The sequence below is a fragment of the Ranitomeya imitator genome, chromosome 2 (genome assembly GCF_032444005.1).
Source record: "Ranitomeya imitator isolate aRanImi1 chromosome 2, aRanImi1.pri, whole genome shotgun sequence".
Classification (NCBI taxonomy): domain Eukaryota; kingdom Metazoa; phylum Chordata; class Amphibia; order Anura; family Dendrobatidae; genus Ranitomeya; species Ranitomeya imitator.
The window spans coordinates 66,454,730-66,475,454 of NC_091283.1; the positions used below are offsets into that span (position 1 = coordinate 66,454,730).

At 40.1% G+C, this 20,725-nt stretch overlaps 1 protein-coding gene across 8 annotated transcripts in view; it reads left to right on the forward strand.

Moving 5' to 3' along the window:
* Nucleotides 1-20,725, forward strand: part of HTR2C (5-hydroxytryptamine receptor 2C) — an 834,275-nt gene that overhangs the window by 236,110 nt on the left and 577,440 nt on the right. The window lies entirely within an intron of this gene.

The window sequence follows — 20,725 nt, forward strand, 5'->3', positions numbered from 1 at the left end:
TAGGGGAATTTATCAAGGGTTTTCTGCCACTCTTGTCATAAAAAAAACTTAGAAAAATGTGTCAACACTGTTTGAGGAAAGAATTACACCTTTCTTGCTAATTTGCACAGTTCTTAAAATTTATGAAAAGCATGTGTAATCTTGACATCGTTAGCAATGGAAAAAAGGTTTAAATTTAGTGATGAGAGAGTGTACTCGTTGCTCGGGTTTTCCTGAGCACGCACGGGTGTCCTCCGAGTATTTGTTAGTGCTCAGAGATTTTGTTTTCATTGCGGCAGCTGAATGATTTACAGCTACTAGCCAGCCTGAGTACATGTGGGGGTTGCCTGGTTGCTAGGGAATCCCCACATGGGGGTTGCCATAAAAAACAACTAAAAATTAAAAATCAAGACTAGTATTGAGCATTTCGATACCACAAGTATCGGGTATCGGCCAATATTTGCGGTATCGGAATTCCGATACCGAGTTCTGATATTTTTGTGATATCGGGAATCGGTATCGGGATTTAGATTAATGTGTAAAATAAAGAATAAAAAATATTGATATACTTACCCTCGGACGGGCCCTGCTTGTCACCGCTGCAATCGCCATGTTTTCCTTCCTATGAATGAGCTTGTTAAGTACCTTCGATGACGTCGTGGCTTGTGATTGGTCGCTCACGCGACCAATCACAAGCCACGACGTCATCGAAGGTTATTAACGCGCTCATTCCTAAGAATGAGCGCGCTACGGACCTTCGATGACGTCGCGGCTTGTGATTGGTCGCGTGAGCGGTCACATGACCGCTCAGCGACCAATCACAAGCCGCGACATCATCGAAGGTCATTAAAGCGCTCATTCTTAGGAAGAAAAGCATGGCGATTGCAGCGGTGACAACCAGGGCCCGTCCGAGGGTAAGTATATCAATATTTTATTTTTATTCTTTATTTTACACATTAATATGGATCCCAGGGCCTGAAGGAGAGTTTCCTCTCCTTCAGACCCTGGGAACCATTACGGATACCTTCCGATATTTGTGTCCCATTGACTTGTATTGGTATCGGATATCGGTATCGGCGATATCCGATATTTTTCGGATATCGGCCGATACCATCCGATACCGATACTTTCAAATATCAGACGTTATCGCTCAACACTAATCAAGACCTGTGTTGAAAAAATGTATTTTGTGGAGATGTGATGAATCATTACAACAAGTGTTTAACAAGTAAGAGCTTACACAGAACTTATAGTAATTCAGAACTTGCTCTTCTACTGGATTTGTTTTTCTTTTTACCAAGTCAGATAAATAATTGTGCTATCAAATATGACAAGTATCTAGGCATGGGGGCTCCAAATCTGATTATTTCACAGTTGCTCCACAATTGGTGTTACCATGACGGTTGATTATCTGCTGGTTGCATAGGATGAGATTTGCAAGCGGTCGGCCAAATGCTTGTCTACAATGAAATCCACATAGCACAAACAGGAGAGAAGTAAAAGGATTTGTATTGTTTATAGGATTTTACTGCAGAAGTTTGTAGATAATTATCTGTCAAGCAGCAAAAACCCCACTATAGAGCATAGAGTTTACAAAGGGGAAATTATAACTAGACCAAACTGACAAAATACAAACTTTTTTTTTTTACAGAAAATCCTTCCAGTTTATCAAATTTGGATGACAGTATTCCAAGCACTTGGCATGTAAACTTTATTAAACTTCTTAAGGCAGTGTTTATTTCGTATAACCGAAACATTTGCTGTACTCTACTAGGGTTGAGCGAAACGGGTCGGCCATTTTCAGAAGTCGCCGACTTTTGGCAAGGTCGGGTTTCATGAAACCCGACCCGACCCTGTGTGGGGTCGGCCATGAGGTCGGCGATCTTCTGAATCTGGTATCGGAATTCCGATACTGAGTTCCGATATGTTTGCAATATCGGAAATCGGTATCGGAATCCATATTTAAGTGTAAAAGAAAGAATTAAAATAAAAAATATTGCTATACTCACCCTCTGACGCGCCCTGGTACTAACCGGCAGTCTTCCTTCCTTAGAATCAGTGCTTGAAAGACCTTCGGTGACGTCGCGGCTTGTGATTGGTCGCGCGACGGCCCATGTGACCGCTCACGCGACCAATCACAAGCCGCAATGTCACCGAAGGTCCTTCAAGCGCTGATTCTTAGGAAGGAAGGCTGTCGGAAAGAATCAGGGTGCGTCCGAGGGTGGGTATATTCTTATTAGGTATATACTCATCCTCGGACGCGCCCTGCTTCTTTCCGGCAGCCTTCCTTCCTAAGAATCAGTGCTTGCAGGACCTTCGGTGACGTCGCGGCTTGTGATTGGTCGCGTGAGCGATCACATGGGCCGTCGCGCGACCAATCACAAGCCGCGACGTCACCGAAGGTCTTTCAAGCGCTGATTCTAAGGAAGGAAGACTGCCGGTTAGTACCAGGGCACGTCATAGGGTGAGTATAGCAATATTTTTTATTTTAATTCTTTCTTTTACACTTAAATATGGATCCCAGGGCCTGAAGGAGAGTTTCCTCTCCTTCAGACCCTGGGAACCATAGTAACCCATTGCAATGCATTGGGTTGTGGGTTTCGGCCGACCCCGACCCCGACTTTTTTATAGGATCGGCCGATTTCACTCGACCCGACTTTTGAGAATGTCGGGTTTCGTGAAACCCGACCCGATCCTATAAAAGTAAAGGTCGCTAAACCCTATACTCTACTATAGAAAAATATTACAGAGTGAAACATTTTCAAGAGAATTGGTCAAAAGTTGAATACAAATCAATGTAAACGAAACGATAGAATAACCTTAAACATAACTTTTATCTAGTTAGATATGGTCTGTCTTATCAACTTTCCTAAAATGTCTGTTTTAGTAAATACTTTTATTCCATATTAAATAACATTTATACCATTCCTCTAATATTCCTCCTAGAAATGTATGAACAAATTGACTGAGGTTAGATTTTACCATAAAACTTGTCTATATGGTGTGCAAACCAGTTATATACTGTTTTGAAATTATGCTATTTATCACCATAGTTTATTATTATTATTATTATTATTAGTCACAACTGCCAGATAACTAGTTGATATTGGCCTTCATTATGAATCGGATTCTTTCCAAGAACCTGGGGTTTTGTATTATATTGGTGTAGGGTATGCGCACATCCAAGCAGAGTTGCTTTCTGCAGTTGAATGATGGTGATTTTGGCAACATTGAATTGTATTTGCTTCCCGAGGATTTGGGGACAGCACCAAGTGTGCCGATGATCACTAGTACCATGGCTGCAGATTTGTGCCATAGATTTTGAATTTCAGTTTTCAGGTCCTAATATTTTTCAGCCTCTTCCATTTCTTTCTCCTCGACCCTGCTATCTCCAGATATTGCTATGTTGATGATCCACAGCCGGGTGTAGTTTCAAAATATTTTCCCATGTTCATTGACAACTACCTTTTCCACTGTGTCCTCCTACCAATTCTTCTTTGTGGGCAGCTGGTTATTTTTGCCAGTTCCAATTAATCAATTTTGCCACCAAAGTGCTATATGGATGGGTTTTTTTACCTGAACTGAGCACACGGTCCACTGTTTTATCTGATTCCTTGCACACTCTGCATTTGGTATCATTATAACACTAATCTATCCTCACATTTGTTCAAATGTCCTGTTCCTGTGCAGCTAATACTAGGCCTTTGATTAACATTTTCAAAGTTCCTTTTGTAAGCCATAGCCATGTTTTTACTGGTCAACCTTTTACCTGATCTTGTGTAAAAATTACCCATATAATGCCTTTTTTAGATCCCCTTTTTAGTTTTGATACTCTTGTTTTGTCTCTTGTTTTGTCACCTGAATCAGTGCACTTTTTTTGGCTGTTTTTTATGTAGTCCACCACTGGATGCTTTTCTTCATCAACTGTTGATATCAATGACATTGTTTGAGTTGTGATAGTCCTCTGCCACCAGATTGTATGGACAGGTACAATATATTGTCATCACCATCAGGGTATAATCATAATTAGTAGAAGTTTTATTTTTTTTATTTAATTTTTTAAATTTTTTTAATACATGTGCTGATCAATTGTATCTCTGGAAAGATAAGCAGGGCCTATGTAGCACGGTTCTATATCATCTTCAATTTCTGACATCAGAACCTTTATTTAAATATTAACCACACACATATCAACCTTCAATTAGTTTTACTTTAGGTTTACATATAAACTATAGACTCTGTTAAAGGGAACCTGTCACCCCGTTTTTTGAGATTGAGCTATAAATACTGTTAAATAGGGCCTGCGCTGTGTGTTCCTATAGTGTATGTAGTGTACCCCGATTCCCCATGTATGCTGAGAAATAACTTACCAAAGTCGCCGTTTTCGCCTGTCAATCAGGCTGGTCAGGTCGGGAGGGCGTGGTGACATCGGTGGTTCTTCCTCAGCTTTACGTTGGTGGCGTAGTGGCGTAGTGGTGAAGACACAGCGCGCGATCTGCGCTGTCATCCCTTTCGTCGGTGGGGGCGGCCATCTTCCTGGGGCCTCGCGTGCGCAGATCGAGTGCTCTGCTGCACGGAGCTTCAGGAAAATGGCCGCGGGATGCCGCGCGTGCGCATTAGAGATCGCGGCGGCCATTTTCCCAAAGCCGAGTTTGCATCTCGGCTTTGGGAAAATGGCCGCCGCGATCTCTAATGCGCATGCGCGGCATCCCGCGGCCATTTTCCTGAAGCCCCGTGCAGCAGAGCACTCGATCTGCGCACGCGCGGCCCCAGGAAGATGGCCGCCCCCACCGATGCAAGGGATTACAGCGCAGATCGCGCGCTGCTTGTTCACCACTACGCCACTACGCCACCAACATAAAGCTGAGGAAGAACCACCGATGTCACCACGCCCTCCCGACCTGACCAGCCTGATTGACAGGCGAAAACGGCGACTTTGGTAAGTTATTTCTCAGCATACATGGGGAATCGGGGTACACTACATACACTATAGGAACACACAGCGCAGGCCCTATTTAACAGTATTTATAGCTCAATCTCAAAAAACGGGGTGACAGGTTCCCTTTAAGCTTGTTTTTTCTTTACAAACTATACATGAAATATTACCTGATATGAAGCAGACATGATTTTCGCTAGAACTATTTATTCAGAAAATTGCCACTATTATATTCGTCATCTCTCCCAGCATGTGACTACTCAGGAATATTTAGCTGACAGGTAACAATGAAAAGGTCATGCCTGCTGACAGAGCAACTCTATTCCTAAACTGCCACCAACATACACAACTGCTCACACTGTCACTTTTATGAAGAAGCTGTGTAATTATTAAACGCAGAATGTTGACCAATAGTAAAATGAAAAGTTCACAATGCTATTGTCACATGGAATATCAGTAATTTGGTTTATGTTTTGTTGTTTAAAGGTCACCAAGACATTAAGCAAGAAGGTTGACTTACCGTAAATTAGAAAAAAAAGAAATATCGTAAAATACTCAGAGATCTATTCTATTGACTATAAAAAAAAATACAGAAATCATTATAAATTCTATAGCTGTTCTTCAGTCAGCATAATGGACATTATCGGGGAAGAATAGAGTCAGTAAGGCTGCCGTCACACTAGCCGTATTTGGTCAGCATTTTACCTCAGTATTTGTAGCCAAAACCAGGAGTGGGTGATAAATACAGAAGTGGTGCATATGTTTCTATTATACTTTTCCTCTAATTGTTCCACTCCTGGTTTTGGCTTACAAATACTGATGTAAAATACTGACCAAATACTGCTAGCGTGACGGCAGCCTAAGTGCGGAAAAATTAAGAAATCAACTATTTGCTGTTGCGTCACTCGTGACTTAAAGTCCAACTGTTACTACAAGTAGCATTAGCACAAGAACGACTCATCAGCTACAAATAGACAGTTACTAGAGATGAGTGAAAAAATTCAATTGGAATTGAATTCTGCTCACATTTTACAAAAATTAGCATTTGTCGAAATTCAAAATTTTTGCCGTGAGGATTAGTGAGGAAAGTAGTGGCTGCTGGCTGCCATTTTTCTAAACTATGAAGGACCATCGAAAGGTAAAAAAAAAATGGAAAATCCTCATACACTCCTTACTGCTCACCTCTTCTGCCCATCAGCTACTCACTGCCACCCACCTTATCCTCACCATATCTTCTGATCCCCAGCCACTTGTGTTTGAATCCCCAGGCTTCTTACACTGAACCAGGCTTTCAACCGGGATATCATGAAGCCATGACTTTCTGCACATTTGGCAGAACCCTCTCAAGCCTCGTGAAGCCTGGAAGTCCCAGCTGAGCATGAGAGGCCTGAGGATTCCAACATATATAACAGATTGCTTCTATTTTCTTTTTTAGATATTGCATTTCGTGTGCTTTGGACCTGGAAAGACCACAGAGAATAATGAGGGACATTCAATTTGCAGAGAATAACTTCTCCGCAAATCACATTTCCCAGGAAAAAACAAGCGAACAGGCAAATTAAATATACACTGACCTGCTCATTTGTAACAATTACAGATTCTTATGGAAATAGACTTTATTATATTCTTGTTCTGGATAGACTTTTTTATACAAATGTTTTAGACAAAATTTTTCTTTAACAGGTTGTTGGCAGATGAATACAAAATTAAACTTAGGGGGTGTTACACCTAATTTTGAAGACCATTACCAAGTCATATACAGTATATTGGCTGCATGCGCATTTACAAATAATTTTCTTCTTTCTACAATATATTTCCAATTACCGTAATAATAAAGCACAATCACTTTTGGTGCCTATAACTTTTCTGATTCTATTTTTGCTAACATCCTGGCAATAAAAAGCGAGTGGAGAAAATCGTGATTGCAAGGTTTGTTGTAGTCTCTAATCATCAAAGCATGCAGGCCAGCATCTAGCTATTAACTCCAAACTGTAGAACTTGACTGACTTGTTTCATCTTTCATCCAGTTATAATTTTTTGTCTGTTTGAAAAACACTTTTGTGTTTTGTATTATTACGAATCATTGGTTGAGGATTGGATCTTCTTGAGACCAAACTGAGTATGGAGTTTTATTGGCAATGCTCTATGGGAAAAGTTTCCAAATCAGTTCTCACTTGTGACACGTAAGCAAAAAAAAGCTTGTAAATTGACAACTTATGTAAGATTAGCGAGTAACTTGTGTAATATTAAATGATATTATTTCTCTTAAGAATGTGATGAGTTATCAAAATGCAGCTACAAAGAAAAAAGAGGAGCGCCAAACATCACCACTAAATCCCAAATGACATTGCATTTTCCTCTCACACCATGGAGATATGGGGGAGAGCAGACTGCCGGTATCCTCCCTCTTCCTGGTGAACCTTATCCTACACGTATCAAGCTGTACACTGCCGTGATTTTTTTTTCCACTGTGTGAACCACATGCCCTTTGGAACAATCATACCAAACTTCTCCACAAGCCCTCAAGGACAAGCCAATAAAACTTCTCTACATTCAATCTTCACTCCTCATCAGCTGGATGAAACCTCCGCCCCGGATAACCACCAACACACTTGCCCACCAATTCAAGGGGACCCAGACCTCTTATCTTAGAAAAAATTATTATTCATTGCATAGAGATTCAATTAAAAAACTACATGTTTTGGGCTTCCAGCTTCATCAGGAAAGTCAAAAGTTAATTTAGTCCTCCTTAATATGCCCTTTATATACTCTCCTCCCCTTGATGGAAGTGATATTCCCTACAGACCCAATATTGGATTCATATATCTTTTATAAAAAATATAAAACTAAAGACTATATAACATTTTTGGGGGATAATTACACAAACAATCTTAAAGGCAAAGTATTGTGAATTTTCCTTATTAAATAAGCCCCATCTTGTTTTAGCTATAACAACTAGACATCTTTTTATATCAATGGGTTTAACCTCTTCGGTGGCGAACAGTCCAAACGGAAGATCCAAAACATTTCCCTTCTGCATATTGAGTTTTATTGGCAATGCTCTATAGAAAAACTATGCAAAACAGCTCTCACTTGTGCCACTAAAGTCAATGATTTATTAAGAGACTAACTAGCTTCTGGCACTAGTTACATACAAATATATGAAAGGTTAATTTAACTCAGATAAAACTGCACTGTGATATCTGGGCAAAAAAAGTGTAAATTGATGCTGTACTTAAGATTAGTAAATAACTTGTGTATTGTTAAGTTATATTAATTATCTTAAGAATGTGACGAGTTATCAAAATGGTGCATTGTTGTTACCTCTTCTAACTCTAGCGCCGGGCTGAGCTTCCCATCTTCTTCCTGTCATAACCCAATGCACTTTAATGACATCTCAATTACTGAACTTATAGATCTGCTCAAGTGACTCTGTACTGCCTGAGTATTCAGGTATATAGCTTCTTCGCCATTATTTTTCACTCTGTTATCACCCATATTTAAAGTCTTCTGTTAAACTAAGCTGGGCTCTGTCACATCTATAAAAGTCTTCATGTTGACTTGGTTCTGCACATACAGTTAGGGCCAGAAATATTTGGACAGTGACACAATTTTGGCGAGTTGGGCTCTGCATGCCACCACATTGGATTTTAAATGAAACCTCTACAACAGAATTCAAGTGCAGATTGTAACGTTTAATTTGAAGGGTTGAACAAAAATATCTGATAGAAAATGTAGGAATTGTACACATTTCTTTACAAACACTCCACATTTTAGGAGGTCAAAAGTAATTGGACAAATAAACATAACCCAAACAAAATATTTTTATTTTCAATATTTTGTTGCAAATCCTTTGGAGGCAATCACTGCCTTAAGTCTGGAACCCATGGACATCGCCAAACGCTGGGTTTCCTCCTTCTTAATGCTTTGCCAGGCCTTTACAGCCGCAGCCTTCAGGTCTTGCTTGTTTGTGGGTCTTTCCGTCTTAAGTCTGGATTTGAGCAAGTGAAATGCATGCTCAATTGGGTTTAGATCTGGAGATTGACTTGGCCATTGCAGAATGTTCCACTTTTTGGCACTCATGAACTCCTGGGTAGCTTTGGCTGTATGCTTGGGGTCATTGTCCATCTGTACTATGAAGCGCCGTCCAATCAACTTTGCAGCATTTGGCTGAATCTGGGCTGAAAGTATATCCCGGTACACTTCAGAATTCATCCGGCTACTCTTGTCTGCTCTTATGTCATCAATAAACACAAGTGACCCAGTGCCATTGAAAGCCATGCATGCCCATGCCATCACGTTGCCTCCACCATGTTTTACAGAGGATGTGGTGTGCCTTGGATCATGTGCCGTTCCCTTTCTTCTCCAAACTTTTTTCTTCCCATCATTCTGGTACAGGTTGATCTTTGTCTCATCTGTCCATAGAATACTTTTCCAGAACTGAGCTGGCTTCTTGAGGTGTTTTTTTGCAAATTTAACTCTGGCCTGTCTATTTTTGGTATTGATGAATGGTTTGCATCTAGATGTGAACCCTTTGTATTTACTGTCATGGAGTCTTCTCTTTACTGTTGACTTAGAGACAGATACACCTACTTCACTGAGAGTGTTCTGGACTTCAGTTGATGTTGTGAACGGGTTCTTCTTCACCAAATTAAGTATGCGGCGATCATCCACCACTGTTGTCATCCGTGGACGCCCAGGCCTTTTTGAGTTCCCAAGCTCACCAGTCAATTCCTTTTTTCTCAGAATGTACCCAACTGTTATAACATAGTAACATAGTTAGTAAGGCCGAAAAAAGACATTTGTCCATCCAGTTCAGCCTATATTCCATCATAATAAATACCCAGATCTACGTCCTTCTACAGAACCTAATAATTGTATGATACAATATTGTTCTGCTCCAGGAAGACATCCAGGCCTCTCTTGAACCCCTCGACTGAGTTCGCCATCACCACCTCCTCAGGCAAGCAATTCCAGATTCTCACTGCCCTAACAGTAAAGAATCCTCTTCTATGTTGGTGGAAAAACCTTCTCTCCTCCAGACGCAAAGAATGCCCCCTTGTGCCCGTCACCTTCCTTGGTATAAACAGATCCTCAGCGAGATATTTGTATTGTCCCCTTATATACTTATACATGGTTATTAGATCGCCCCTCAGTCGTCTTTTTTCTAGACTAAATAATCCTAATTTCGCTAATCTATCTGGGTATTGTAGTTCTCCCATCCCCTTTATTAATTTTGTTGCCCTCCTTTGTACTCTCTCTAGTTCCATTATATCCTTCCTGAGCACCGGTGCCCAAAACTGGACACAGTACTCCATGTGCGGTCTAACTATTGTTGATTTTGCTACTCCAAGCATGTCTGCTATCTCTCTGATGGATTTTTTTCTTTTTTTTCAGCCTCAGGATGTTCTGCTTCACCTCAATTGAGAGTTCCTTTGACCGCATGTTGTCTGCTCACAGCAACAGCTTCCAAATGCAAAACCACACACCTGGAATCCACCCCTGACCTTTTAACTACTTCATTGATTACAGGTTAACGAGGGAGACGCCTTCAGAGTTAATTGCAGCCCTTAGAGTCCATTGTCCAATTACTTTTGGTCCCTTGAAAAAGAGGACGCTATGCATTACAGAGCTATGATTCCTAAACCCTTTCTCCGATTTGGATGTGGAAACTATCATATTGCAGCTGGGAGTGTGCACTTTCAGCCCATATTATATATATAATTGTATTTCTGAACATGTTTTTGTAAACAGCTAAAATAACAAAACTTGTGTCACTGTCCAAATATTTCTGGCCCTAACTGTACCTGAGCTTACCTTCATTCTAACCTGTTGATTTCCTCTTTATTGAGTCTCTAGTCTTGTTGTGATCTGCTGCAATTCTATTTTCCTCTGATGTGCTGCTATCTCACCAGTCTTCCTATGCATAGGCTCCGGCTTCCTAGTGGACAACCGCTCAAATCCTCTAAGTGCAGTCCAGTCTCTTCAGCCTCTCTTGTTCCAATCAGACCGCCCTACTATGCCAAGAGCATCTGTCGATGTTGCACATTTTTTAAAACATTAAAAACCTATAAGCTGCTCAGAAAGATACTCTTTAAAAATAACTGGACGTCTAATAAAATACAAAAATAACAAGTATTACCATGTGACATTCCTGACAATATCACGCCAATGTAATAAATGTAATATTGAAGCTTCTTGATACAGGTGGAATGTGTCACACAGTCGATCCATGGTAACATCTGCCCAATATGATCCTGTATGGAGCCTAAGAACCTCTAGCATGATTTCCAATTACCTGAATTAGAGCTGTATTGAGTAGAGATTCTCCCTTAGTGGAAAAATTGATCATTGGAAATGTTGAAATATTTACAGTAGTGAAACATTGGTGCGCTGTAATAATGTCTGAGAAATGAAAGAAAAAATTGAAAATGTAACAAAAAAGTTTGATTTGCCTTCTTTTCTTTCTTTATTGCCCTAGTAAAAATTAAATGTATATGAAGGTGAAAAAGATCTTCAAGACCTTCATGTTGTTTAATGCTTTCATTTATTTTGTCTTCATCTAACAAGAGTGTGTGTAATATAAAATGGTAACAATGCCATTTAGAAATATCATGGCAAGAGTCTTCAGAAATTTAATTATATTGAGCTATTAAGAAGACCAGCGGATAAAATCAATGGAGTTGTTGGAAACCTACATAAGACAATATTCATAATGTGCCACAGGGTAGATGGAAGCAATAAAACCACTGATTGTATAAATGAATGCAATGCAATTATATAGCATAAAAAATTAAATCAGGGTCTTGCCCACCATTAGCAAAGTGTAATATAAAAATGCATTAAAGCATCTCATGTACAATGTTGCTTTGGTGCCTATTTACAGAAATTTTTAAGGCCACTTTGATCTGGGGACACGTTCCTATACCAGTTTTGTAACTTATTCAATTACTTGTAATCACAATTGCTTGATTAACGACCTTACTAAATCGTGAAATGTGATCAGATTATTTAGACTTCCAATAATTAGAGGAAAATGCTATCTTTAGCCTCCATTTGATGATTTACTGAAAAGTTATACTATAATCAATGACCTTTCGCACAGCAATCACCTTCAGCCTTATTATAATGGTGTCAAGATGAATTTGTCAATATATTTTTAGGAATGGATTAGAATTTTTTGGGGTGCTTTGTCAGTAAAAATCATGGCCACTGGTACTACTGCCACAATTGTTTGCCGTCAACACATATTCCGATATTCTTAAACCAAATTGGAGACGATAAAGCCACATTAAATTTACTGGCTTAACACTTTTGGGTGCTCTTAATACAGGCAATTATGTCCTAAGATCTTGGTGATGTCCAGCCAATCTACTTTGATTTGCAATCCAACTATCTTGACAGTCTTTTTAAATTAATGTTGGGTTACTATATCAGCTGTAATGTCCAATGACCCTTTATTACTTTCAAATATAAAGTTAATTAAGTTAATTAATTTTTAAAATATTGGGTTGACCAATTTTTAAAAAAAATCTATTGTTAGGGGTCGAGTTCCCGCCTCTGCACAGGGGGAATCTCGGGCCATCTCCGCTGCGGTCTTCCATTCTTCTCCTGCTGCCGTGGAGTCTGCTCAGCGGAGACGTCAGTCCCAGCGTCTCGCTCAGTCTGACTCTGTGCAAAAGGTTACTACTGCCTTTCCAGTTTCTGCCATTGTAGCCAGTACTGGTCAGCGGCGAGAAGATGTTTTTGGGAGTAAGTCCTGCTTTTCCCCTTCTGAGCATGCCCAGGGTAGAATCTCTCGTTGGAGAACAAGGGTCACATGCTTAGATACTGCAGCTACTCCCATTGGTCCTCTAGGAAGGTCCTGAAGGTGCTTAACTTCTGTGGCAGCCTCCATTGGTCCTTCTGGGAAGGTCCTGTACTTGCTGCAGCTATAAAAGGTTTGCATGACCGCATGGCCATGCACTATTATCAATCCAAGTTATGTGCTTTGCGCCAGTGTGGTTATGTGTGATTGCATTCAGGGACCCGGCTGAAATAGGCCCCTAGAATACCGGCACCTCCGGTGAGCAGATTGTGTACTTGCATGACCACTGAATGCTATCAGTTTGGCAGTTAGCTTGTGCTCCTGTGAGTCTAACAGGGTGAAGCGCTTTCCTATCACGGCTACTCTGTGAAGTAGCAGAGCTAGCCTATACCGCCAAATAGTGCCACCATTCACTAGCAGCAGGTTCCTCCTGCACGGTGGACCCCGGGCTGCGAAAACGCACCAATAATAATAAACATCTATATTTACTCGGTGCGTTCCGCTAGCCCTAACATCCATGTTCTCCAAAATGCTGATTTTTTTTGTATAATTCTCTTCTGCGAGAAGAAAATGAAAAAAATATATAAAAAATAAAAAGAAGACATACATCTTACCAATGATTTCACTTCTTGAAATTAAGTAGGATAATAATGTATTTAATTTTAAGGATCAAGATTGAATTGATTTGAATCCTCTGGGTTCTTTGCCAATTAGATAATGATAGTATGAGACTGACAGTGGCATTTAGATGAAGTTGTTAGACAAGACTGTTTAGTATCTTGCTAATTGTATAAATTTAAGATTTTCCTTTCTGTTTTTTATCTGAAATCAGTCAGTTTCAATTAGTCAAGTTCCGATCTTCCCCTTATAATTGTATGGAAGCTTATTAGCTTATAAACAATTTATATCCTTGCATATTTAGAGGCTGTTGATTGTGTTCACTCTCTTATCATGCATTGTTAGAATCACCTGTAGATCCGTGCTTGGAAGTATTTTGCTTAAATTACTGGCAAATCACTTAAATTCTTTAAATATCGGTTGACTAATATATTGCTAACAGAATTGTTCTAGCAGCTAATTAAGGGAGATATAAATCAGCCTTATTTCTGGCATATTGGATCCTGAATCCTATATTTTGTCTACAATGGATGGCCTTAAGGTAGTCATACCTATTAGAGTAATGTCAGGCAAAATTGACCTGTCAAAACTCAAGATAAAATCAAAATGAGAATAAACCCTCCAGTAATTAGGTAAGTAAATAGTAAAAGTACATGTAAGTAACATAGGCTACTTAGCTAACACTATTTTGATTAAAAAAAATGGTAAATGCCATGCCACCATAACAAGGTGAACTCAATCTGAATGGTCCTATCCTCTAGAACTAAAATCTCACCTAGTGTCAGCCGACCTCAATGTAGATGGGGACAGAGAAGGACCAAGCTTAACTGATCAGACACCTGGCCATGAGAAGCTATACATATGAAATACCCAGCTAAAAAGGGGAGCTTCACCCCTGTTTGCACAAAGAAATCACAGCAAAACCAAAGAAATGAGCTGGAGTGCAAGTTGGTATACAGGCAATGTGAAAAAGCGCTTTCACACTTTAGATATTCTACAGACAAAATCCCGATGAAAACAAAAAGAGCATTTACAGTTAATAACATATGGTACTTAGTTAACACTATTTTAATCAAAAAAGCATAAAATTCATCCCACCATGACAAGGTGTACCCAATCAGGACTGTTCTGTCCTCTAGTATTAAACCTCACATTGTGTCAGCCAACCTCAATGTAGATGGGGACAGAGAAAGACTTGGGAGAATTGACCTATGCCAAAGGGGTTATGGTCACAAAGTCAATGCTACCATATAATCTAAAATTTAAGGAGGTGTGTGGTGTAATACAATTGTTGTCAAGAATTCAGTCGACAGCTATCTGATGATATGTATTTATAGTCTTTTGGGGCTGCAACCCATTCAATATGAAGAGGGCACAACTTGGCTTGATTCATGACCATGTCATCTCGCTTTCCTCTCATCGACTGACTTTGTAGAGAAATACTTTAGAACTTTTAAGCTCCTCCAGCAGCAAAATCTTATAGAAAGTAAAATATTGGTATGCATACAACTGAGTGAGTGAGTAGTTGTCTCGATAAATGAATGAGTAGTTGTCTGGAAACAAGCATCTATTTGGATGAAAGCGAAAGAGAACACCATGTTGGTAGAAAAGCAAAGCAAAAGCCTGGAAAGCCTTTTTGTACATACAGGAAAAATATTATTTGACTAACAGTCAAAAATCAACATAAGCTTATGCCTTTTGTACCTCATTAGAAGGACAGTTCTGCAAATGTACAGTATTTTGTTAGGTGTTGAGCATCTAAGCCAACAATAAAGTTGCCCACCTAACTACTATATTTTGTTGAATGTTATAATAACCTGGGATTAACGGTCGTGATGGATACAGAACATGACTCCACGTTGTCCTCATTGTACATGCTGTGTGTATCAGTCTCACTTACACAGCGCATGCAATGTGGACATATTGGATGTCAAGAGCAACTAAAATGTCTATTATTTTTCACTGTGAATAAAATGTCTTTCAAAAACTCTCAATTTGTGAATGTTTTCTATGTAAAGTAAGGGAGCAGTTACCATTAAGCAGATAACCCTCACCATAATTGGAGATAGTGACACAAGAATGACTTGGAGAAACTTTGCCACCTTGGATTTCTAATAAATACTCTACACAAAAAGATCCACTTTTACGATGAGCCGTTTCTTTTTTTTTCATTTGGTTGGAATGAAATGTACTTTTAAAGGGATTCACCAACAATTTAGAAAATGCCACCTCCACAAGCATCACGTAATTCAAACTACAGCCCATCCTAGTCACGTCACATGAAAGGATGTGTTGCAGTCTGAAGAAACACTTCTCCCGAGACCTGTGTCTCAACTGACAGATGAGCAGTTTAATAAACAGACATACTGTACTTAAGCGATATACTGGAAAAGGGTTGTGACTGTAGAAGAAATAAATATTTTTTCGCTGGTGATTCAAATTATGATATCGCATCGCATATTCAGCCCAAAAGACACTGAAGATAGGCGGGCAACAGAAGACACCGAAAATGACCCAATGAAGACCAGACCAAAGAAGATAAACTGGAGCAGGGTATGCAGAGGGACTATTGATGGCAAGGTGATTATAGTATTTTAATTATTTACGTTTATTTTTCCCTGTCATCTGGAAAGTGAATAATAATGCACATTTGAGTCTCATCAAATAATGTCCATTGCAAACTGAATTTACTGTACAAATTTGAGTGAGACTTCAAATTTGAATTTTTGAAGATTTGTCATCACTAGGTTGGTTTATGTGATTCCTGATAAAGATGGAATAACTTTTTTAGTAAATCCAATTTTCAAAATTCAACACCAACAATTATTCGTTTCTAGGTTGAACATTGGTGCCTCATATTAAAGTTTTTTTTAACAGCAGCCTGGCAGCTGGTCATGGCCCTGTCATTCATTGTCATTGAAAATAATAAGAAATTAACCATAAGTGTAGAAGTGACTAGATGAGTCAATGAATATGTATGAGCATAGATTTTTTTTTCCATCATAAAATATATTTGCATTTTTCCTAAATTGTGAGTTACTGGGCATGTCATGTTCTTTCAACTAGAAAGTGTCACAAGCAGAATAAAATATGAATGTTCTATGCATGTAATGTCAACTGAATTATGAATTGCACTGTATATGTATATTGAGCAAAATTTGACATATTAGTGGTGGTTTCAATGTTATTTCTTTCCATGTATCTTTTGTGATGATCTGCCTTCACCTTCAATCTGTGTCGAGTTTGAACACGCTGCTCCACGGCTAATCAAAATTAGCTTAACCCCTTCATGACCAGGGGATTTTTCGTTTTTCCGTGTTCGTTTTTCGCTCCCCTCGTTCCCAGAGCCATAACTTTTTTATTTTTCCGTCAATTTGGCCATGTGAGGGCTTATTTTTTGCGGGACGAGTTGTACTTTTGAACGACATCATTGGTGTTAGCATGTCGTGTACTAGAAAACGGGAAAAAAATTCCAAGTGCGGTGAAATTGCAAAAAAAGTGCAATCCCACATTGGTTTTTTGTTTGGCTTTTTTGCTAGGTTCACTAAATGCTAAAAATGACCTGCCATTATGATTCTCCAGGTCATTACGAGTTCATAGACACCAAACATGACTAGGTTATTTTTTATCTAAGTGGTGAAAAAAAATTCCAAACTTTGCTGCTAAAAAAAAAAAAAAAAAATTGCGCCATTTTCCGATACTCGTAGCGTCTCCATTTTTCGTGATCTGGGGTCGGTTGAGGGCTTATTTTTTGCGTGCCGAGATGACGTTTTTAATAATAGCATTTCGGTGCAGATACGTTCTTTTGATCGCCCGTTATTGCATTTTAATGCAATGTCGCGGCGACCAAAAAAACATAATTCTGGCGTTTCGAGTTTTTTTCCCGCTACGCTGTTTAGCGATCAGGTTAATACTTTTTTTTATTTGATAGATCGGGCAATTCTGAGCGCGGCGATACCAAATATGCGTAGATTTGATATTTTTTTTATTGATTTATTTTGATAGGGGCGAAAGGGGGGTGATTTAAATTTTTATGTTTTTTTTATTTTTTTCACATTTTTTTAAACTTTTTTTTTTTAACTTTTGCCATGCTTCAATAGCCTCCATGGGAGGCTAGAAGCAGGCACAGCACGATCGGCTCTGCTACATAGCAGCGATCTGCTGATCGCTGCTATGTAGCAGAATTGCACGTGTGCTGTGAGCGCCGACCACAGGGTGGCGCTCACAGCGACGGGCAATCAGTAACCATAGAGGTCTCAAGGACCTCTATGGCTACAATGGAGACGCATCGCCGACCCCCGGACATGTGACGGGGGTCAGCGATGACGTCATTTCCGGCCGCCCGGCCGGAAGCGGTAGTTAAATGCCGCTGTCTGCGTTTGACAGCGGCATTTAACTAGTTAATAGGTGCGGGCAGATCGCGATTCTGCCCGCGCCTATTACGAGCACATGTCAGCTGTTCAAAACAGCTGACATGTCCCGGCTTTGGTGCGGGCTCACCGCGGAGCCCTGCATCAAGGCAGGGGAGCCGGCATCGGACGGTATAGTACGTCCGATGCCGGTAAGGGGTTAAAGGGAATAATCTGCTATGAAGTTTTTCCTACCCCATCGGAGAGCAACAGCATGTAGATGTAGAAACCATGATTCCAGTGATATGTCACTTACTGAGCTGCTTGCTGCTGTTTTGATAAATTCACTGTTTATCTCCTGCAGGACTATGAATGCTGTGCTGTGTATAACCCCACCCTCACTCCCAATTGGCAGCTTTCTATGTAAACTGCGCATAGGCAGAAATATGACAATTAGTGGTGAGAGTGGGGTTATACATAGTTCATAAATAAAGAGAACGTAGTGCAAGGTCACAGCACACATTGCGACGCCATGATGGTTGCTTACACCGAAACGCTCTGGGGATTTAGCACTTGGCAGAGGTAATAAGATTTGCCAAGAATTGGGCAGAGGAAGGGGACACTGCAGAGCGGAGGGACAGGATGAGTGAGCAGTATGGTGAATATAAGTATTTTGTGTCATTTCTACATCTTACGTTTATTGTTTTCTGGGGTCTGGAGAGACCCCAGAACATAATAGGCAACATTAATTTCCCTTAGGCTGGTTTCACATTTGTGCTCAGGAGCGCTGTGGATGGCTATGTATTTTCTCCCTTCTTCCTCCCTGAAGCTCCGCCTATGCTCTGCCTACTTTTGTATGTGTCCTGCGTTTCCCTGCATACCTATCTTTAACATTGGGTACGCAGGGACATGCGTTGTATGCGGATGCGTCTGCATGCGGCGATTTGATGTGTGCAGTGACTGCATGGAAAAGCAAAGAACTTTTTAGCACCATTCACAGCTGCTGACTCACACTGACATGTGACAGCATGGAAACCACAGCTCTCTGGCTGCAGTAATAATCTTACCATTGTAGTACGGCGGTGTTCACACCGTGCGGTAATGAGGTAGTGACCCAGTAAAATTGAACACAAATGTCTTTATTGTCCAAAACTCACAAATGAAAAACGGTATGCTCCGGATTGCTGCCGGGGCATCAAAACAGTCCATATCTGAGACCGTGTAGACAGAAAGAAAAAGGGAGTACCAAACCAGCCATAAATAAAATCTAATATTTATTAATAATAGATCTAAAAAATATAACATACACTAAAATACAAAATAGTATAAAAGATTATATATATCTTCTGGACAACAATCTACAAATTGTGAAGGACACAAACAAGAACCAACCACAAAAGTAATATACACAGGACCCTATATATCTGGTGTTACATATAGCAGCAACTAGCAACTAGCAAAATATCTCACCTAGATGGGGCCCCCTGAGGAAGCCCACGCGAAACGTGCGTTGGGGCTACGTCTGACCACACACACGGACCCATCTAGGTGAGATATTTTTACACTTGACTGGCACACATTTCACGGAGTCTGGGTCACTTAATTTTGGGCCACATTTGTGGTGATCTATGTGGGTTCCCCCTGGATCTTTCCTTTTTGACTAGTGAATGATGTTGCTAGTTGCTAGTTGCTGCTATATGTAACACCAGATATATAGGGTCCTGTGTATATTACTTTTGTGGTTGGTTCTTGTTTGTGTCCTTCACAATTTGTAGATTGTTGTCCAGAAGATATATATAATCTTTTATACTATTTTGTATTTTAGTGTATGTTATATTTTTTAGATCTATTATTAATAAATATTAGATTTTATTTATGGCTGGTTTGGTACTCCCTTTTTCTTTCTGTCTATATCCTTATTGGAGTATGTGTTGTGCCTGTTTTTGACAGTGCTGTTTTATTAGTATTTCTGGGTATTTTTTATCCATATCTGAGACCGGTTGCCATGGGCAGCTTCACCACCGTGTCACATTGACGGGGCACCAGGCATTCACTTCCCTTGGCTCTGTGTTAGCTTCGCACACAAGCCATATGTTGTAGAGCCACCTGCTCTGCAGCTTGCAGACCAGCGCTGACACACTCAACCCTTTAGTGCAGGGTTTTTAAAGGGAACCTGTCACCTGAATTTGGCGGGACCAATTTTCGGTCATATGGGCGCCTTGCGCAGGCGTGTACTACGGCAGACACAAGAATGAACTTCAATCCAATATTGCAGCCAGCATGCAGCCAGCGGGTAAGGAAAGGGTGAATCAAACACCTGAAAACTCCACCCATATGACCGAAAACCGGTCCCGCCAAATTCAGGTGACAGGTTCCCTTTAAGTGGAATCTGTGGCGATGGGCCACTTGTAAGACCCGGCTAGAGGGAGTGAACCACCCCACTACTATCCGGTAGTTCATTCCAAAAATAAAAGCCCATGCCAGGTTTTCATAAATCTGTCTCGGCCAAATAGCTTGACCAAGTCCACATTTATTTGATTCTGCACTGCAACCACACCTTTTTCTGTGACTGCAATGCATTCCAGTGGCCTCAATACGCTTCTATGCACATCCTGGGGGAAACATACTGAGCCTCGCATATAGTTCCCCTGACTGTCTCACAACACTGATCAGAGGCAGTGTTTGCCGAGACGTTTTTATTGGTACCATTTCGGACACATGACATTTTTTGATCACTTTTTATTACGATTTTTGAGAGGCAAAGTGAACAAAAACCAGCAATTCATGAATTTCTTTAGGGTGGGGCATTTATACCGTTCCACGTGTGGTAAAATTGATAAGGCAATTTTATTCTTCGGGTCAGTACGATTACAGCGACACCTCATTTATGTTTTTTTTTATGTTTTGGCGCTTTTATATAATAAAAACTATTTTATATTTTAAAAATAATTATTTTTGCATCCCTTTATTCTGAGGGCTATAACTTTTTTATTTTTTTTTGCTGCTGATGCTGTATGGTGGCTTGTTTTTGTAGTT